Genomic DNA, 5,744 nt, shown 5'->3' on the forward strand with positions numbered 1-5,744 from the left:
AAAAATACAACATTAATAAATATATATAAACAAAAAAATTGTTAAGTTCGATTTTTGGAAACCGAACCGAACTAACCGAATTAGTTCGGTTTCGGTTACTTTGGTTTAGTTTCGGTTATTTTTAAATAAGAGTTCGGTTAGTTCGGTTATTGAATATCTAATAACTGAATTAACTGAACTAACCATTTGCATACCCCTAATGACAAAAGCAATTTGGATGGGGCATGGAAGGAGAATAAATGGGAGACAAATTAGGGTGATGAAAGTTGATAAGCAGAGGACTACAGATGTTGATAGGATGGGGTTTAGAGGTGAAAGAAAGATGAGTGAGCTTAGGGGAGGAGGGAGGAAAACGTATAAAGAATCATTAATGGCCGACAAAAACCCTGTTGGAGAGGTAAAAAAGGAGAGGACAGAAAGTCTTAAGTGAATAAGAGTTTCAATGTTGATGCAAAGCAAGAGGGTAAATAGAGTAACCATTTAAGAAGTCAGAGTGGTGGGCAAACGATTGTTATTGCTGAGGGAGAGCTAGAATGGTAAGGTAGGAGTGCAATGGGTTTTTTAAGGAGCTCCATTAATTGTGGATCTGTTGAATGCTCTTTTTTCAGGGAAGGAATCATAGCGCAAGTCTAACCGATGGGGGGCCTATATGTGATCATAACTTTCGGAGAAAAAAAGGAAATGAAAGTGTTGCTTAAGGACTACATGGATCTATTTGAGCCATGGTTTCAAAGCTTAACCCCTTATTGTGTTGGGGAAGAAGAGAGGAGGTATTAAGTGTGAATCAAACTGGAGAAAGTTCCACTTGATATTTGGCATGAAGATGGGTTTAATGCTATAGAAGACTCTTGGGGAAAATATATCAAATCGGACAGAGATACTATGGATAAGTGGAGGTTTGACCAAGCAATGATCCTGATTGAAGTGGAATCTTTAACAAATATTACAGCCTTCACATGCTTAATGGTGAACGGGAAAGACTTCTTAGTGAAGGCATCTATAGTGGACATTATCAAAAGTGAGCTTAGAATCAAGATTGACCATGCAGGGGAAGACACATCAGAGAAGGATTCAAGTGAGCAGTGGTTAGAAGAGGGTGAGGTACAAAGGTGGCAAGAAAGCCTGGATCCGATGGAGGTCCAAACAAGAATAAAGGGTCATGGTTGGGTGTTCAGAACGTCGATGAATACAGCGGCAGGATGAACCAAGAGAGGGAAACACTAGAAAGTGAAGAACCAGAGGACAAAAATATTATGCAGAAGTTCGAATCAAAGGATGATAGGGAGGGAAATTTGAATTTTGAATTGAGAAGAAAAGAAAGCAGAGACAAGGCAAGCGTCGAAAAGAAAGAGTCAGAGTGTAATTGGGGAAGCAAAAATAGCTATAATGAAAGGCCTAGAGAAGTTGGAGTGGACGAAAAGAAGGGTGGTAAATTCGAAACACTAAAGTATGGGCCCTGTAATAATGGGCCTATTGTTGAATTTTAGATTTTAAAGAAAACAGAAGGGCTCAAAGATAACGACCCAGGAGAAAATGAGAAGAGAGTTTTTAGCCCATTCCAGAAGAACACAGAGAATGACAAAAGGAGAAAAGTTGAGTTAGAGTTGATAAAGGGGTCAGAGGCTAAATCTAAAGAGAAATATGAAGGCCATCTTACAAAAGGGGTAAAGGTCGAGTTGAATGGGAAGAAAAGGATCCTAGAAACTTCTTCAGAAAGTAGCATTAAAAATGAGTGAAAAATGAAAGGGAGAGAAAGAGAACCAGTGTTTAGAGAAGCGAAGGGTATAGATGAAAAGATCAGTCACAAGGAGAAGCGAGAGGTAAATAGGAGTAGTAAGGTAATGAGTTCTTCGTTGAATAGAGGAGGTCAAACAACGAAATCTGGGATAAATTCCAGAAAAATGGGTCGAGTGAAACGTAGAAGACTCAAAGCACGAGAGTATGGAGAAGGAAGTAGTGCTGCTGAAGAAATAAGCAGATTGGAGGATTCAAAACAAACAATCTTAGAGCAATGCAGAGGATTTAGGAGAAAAGGAAATGATGAAGGGGAAAGAGGGAAGATGGAAAATAGACACGGTTATCAAGGCAATGAAGAGGTGGAGATAAAAAGAGAATGAGTTTGGCTGGGAGAATGGACGAATTATAAGACAGATGAGGAAGATTCGAAGAAGACTAAGACTGAAGAGTATCTTGATGAGGTAAAAACACAAACAAATGGTGGAAGAGAGGGGGGAGACAAGTTAGAGAGTGAAATGGGACCAATGTTGAGACATAGGAAATCAATAAGGAAAGAAATTAGAAAGAGGCTCGAAAAAAAGAGGTTAATTTAGAAAGAAAAAGGGGAACCCAGAACAGTGAGCAAAGAAGGAAGATAGAGTAAAGGATCTTCAGAAAAAGAAGCAGAATAAATATGGGAAGTTAGCAATAAAATCGAGATGGAGTTCGTAAAGAAAAGAAAAGAAGTGATCGATTTTTTCATTGAAATGGGAAAGGAAGATTGCATGATGAAGAGGAACTAATTAGGAGTATTCAGAGTGTATACCGTTACAGGATAAGAGCATACCAACCAATATTCTTGTTGTTCGGCCTGGTTGCTAGCCATGGTCCTTGTAAAGGGGAAACCTATATTCACAGCTTTTAATGATATTCTTATTTTATTTTATTTTTTTAAAAAAGGGTCAGATCTAGCCTGTCGTACATTGATTTGAATCTAGTGATGGGTGTAAGGAGAACTGAAAGAAAAGAAAAAGAAGAAGCTCTTCATTTCGATGATGGTTGCAAGGAGAAACAAGAGAAAAAAATGAAAAAGTGTTAGTATAAATTGTAATTATTGATTTTAGGAATATTTTAAAAAAATTTATTTTTTATTTTATTTGTATTTTAAAAAAGTTTAAAGTTAGAATTTTTTTATTTGTTATTTTCTTTACTTGCATATCAAGTAGGTTTAAGTGTAATTGGCTATTATAATTACTTTACTTGCACATCAAGTAAGTTTAAGTTTAATTGGTTATTATAAATAGCCCTTTATGTAATTTTTATTTTTTTTAAGTAGTTTATTTTTTTTTGCTTAGATTTTGAATATTTTTTACATAGTATCAAAGCAGTTTTAATTTGAAAAGAACTCTTTAACACGAATATTGTATTCTAAAGCTCGTACTCAAAAAATCACCCTCACATTTTTTCTTCTGTTCATTTATAACTACATGACAGAAACTAATTCCATTGTTTTAATTGAACCAAGCAATTCCATGATTCCAACAATACCAAGTAACCCAACACCACTAATTATTGTCCACCAAGACAATTATGTATTTCCTACTAATATTATACTAGATGACCTAAATTACTCATTATAGTATCAACTTGTGGAGATGTTATTGGCGCTCACATCAATACTGGATATCTCATTGGAGAAGAAAAAATACTTGCAGCTGGAGATCCTAATCTTGGAACATGGATTGCTGAAGATCAGAAGGTGAAAAGCTAGCTTATTGACTCAATGAGTACATTGTTGATGCAATGATTTATTCATCTTCCCAGAGCTAAAGAGATATAAGGAAGCTGTATCGAAAACTTTTTATGATTGATCAGACGAGACTTGTATTTTTGAATTGAACCAGAGATCTTTCTCTACCAAACAAAATGGTCAACCATTATTAACATATTATAATAAACTTGTGGGTATTTTTTAGAAAATTGATCACAGGATTATCTTGTAAGAAGGAACAGTTGAAGGTGTAATCCAATTGCATTTTGCTATGGCTAGGCTTCGAGTCCATATTTTTCTAAGTGGACTTGATTCTGAATTTGATTAAGTTTGTAGAGAAATCTTACGAAAAGATCCAAAACTTGATTCAGAAAACACGTATGCATATGTTAGGAGAGCACATCAACAAAGATAGACAATGGTAGGCTTTTGTCTGAATCCTAAGAATATAGCTATGTTAGCTAATTGAACTCACCAAAGACTATCGTCTAGTTCCTCAAAGAATTGAAGCAATCAATTAACCAAAAAATCTAACATTCTAGTATGTATTCATTGTGGTGAAATAGGTCACTCGAAACAACGATGTTATCAAATCATTGGCTATCCTAAGTGGTAGGACTTCACAAAGAAACTTGCAGGGAAAGCCATGGTGACATCCACAGAAAAAAACCAATCGAAGCCTATGGCAAATGTTACAAACAAATCATATCCTACAACAAACATTGCCTACTCAAGTATGGGTGGTAAGGCATTGGTATTCTCTACAATTTTTAAGAATAATACTTGGATTATTGATACAGGTGCATCTGACCATATGACTAAGGATTTTGGTCAGTTACAATCAGCCCTCATTTCTTCTCAATCTGTTATCTCCATAGCTAATGGTAGTACATGTTTTGTTATTGGAAAGAGATCTGCTATATTATCCATACTCTTACATTGGATATAGTTCTTGTTGTTCCATCCCTTGAATGTAATCTTTTGTCTATTACCCAAATTACCTTTACTTTTGATTGAATTGTAGCTTTTTGGCCTTTATTTTGCATTTTTCAAGACATTCTAACTCGATAGATTCTTGGTTATGGTGTTAGGTGGGGTAAACTCTACTATTTGGAGTTAACAGAAAGTGAGAGACTAAAATTCAATAAGATGAATTTAACAAGCAGTAAAGTCAAAGCTCGAGCGACTATATGGTTATAGCACCGAAGATTTGGATATCTTTCTTTCGATTATTTTAGAAAGTTACAACCACATTTATTTTTAGGTTTGAATGATTTGGATTTTCATTGTGACATTTGCGAATTAGCTAAGAGTTATTGTATTTCTTATCCACCAAGTTCGAAAAAAAATTCAAAACTTTTTGTGATTATTCACTTTGATGTTTGGGGTTCTACAAAAATCTCATCTATTTTTAAAGCTCATCACTTTGTTACATTTATTGAAGAATGCACTAGAATGACTTAGGTATCTCTACTTTAAAATAAAAGTGATGTGTACAGAACATTTCAAAAATTTTACAATGTGATGGGCATTCAATACCAAAAACAAATTAGTGTTCTACAAATGGACAATGATACTGAGTATGATGGATCTCTTGACAAATTTTTGAGCCATCATGGGATTTGTCATCAAACTTCTTGTACTTAGAATTCATAGTAAAATGGCTTGTATTATTTTTTCTTACTTTCTCAACATCTATAGTGAGCATTGTGTTATCAAGATGCATAATATAAAGTCCTCTGCTTTCTTGACATCTATAATGAGCATTGAGCTATTAAGATCCATAATATAAAGTCCTCCATGATATGTTGCAAATCATAAAAGATATAATTTAGAATGATAGTGCAACTATTGCCCTTCATTCTAAACTCAAAATCGTCATTTAAAGTTAGGTATGAAACCGAAATGATGTTTCTAATTAATGCTAGTACACAGTAGCATTCTTTCAACTCCAACATTAAGCCCAATGGTAAAATGAGATCCTAAGTCCTAACGACAACTGTTGTGATTTTTGCATCATTGCCCACTATTAGAACTATTTCATTTTTTCCAAGCTTTCTATTGTCCCTTAAAGTCTTTATCTCATTACATAAATGTGATCCACATCGTGAATCTATTATCCAAGATTTAAGATTGGCAATAAAAAGGTTAAACTCAATCATATTTAAAGTCAACTCTTGACTTGTCAAGATTCACCCTTTCATTTATTCAGAACTTTTCTCAAGGTGACATACTAGTCTAAACATTTTAGGCTGAT

The 5,744-nt window shown here is 34.6% G+C and overlaps 1 pseudogene; it reads left to right on the forward strand.

Moving 5' to 3' along the window:
- Positions 1 to 3,203: 3,203 nt before the first annotated feature.
- On the forward strand, positions 3,204 to 4,436 carry LOC149527757 (uncharacterized; annotated as a pseudogene).
- The last annotated feature ends 1,308 nt before the right edge of the window (positions 4,437 to 5,744 follow it).

Source organism: Theobroma umbraticum, unplaced genomic scaffold (assembly GCF_002168275.2).
Source record: "Theobroma umbraticum cultivar Fairchild unplaced genomic scaffold, ASM216827v3 scaffold_30.0, whole genome shotgun sequence".
Lineage (NCBI taxonomy): Eukaryota > Viridiplantae > Streptophyta > Magnoliopsida > Malvales > Malvaceae > Theobroma > Theobroma umbraticum.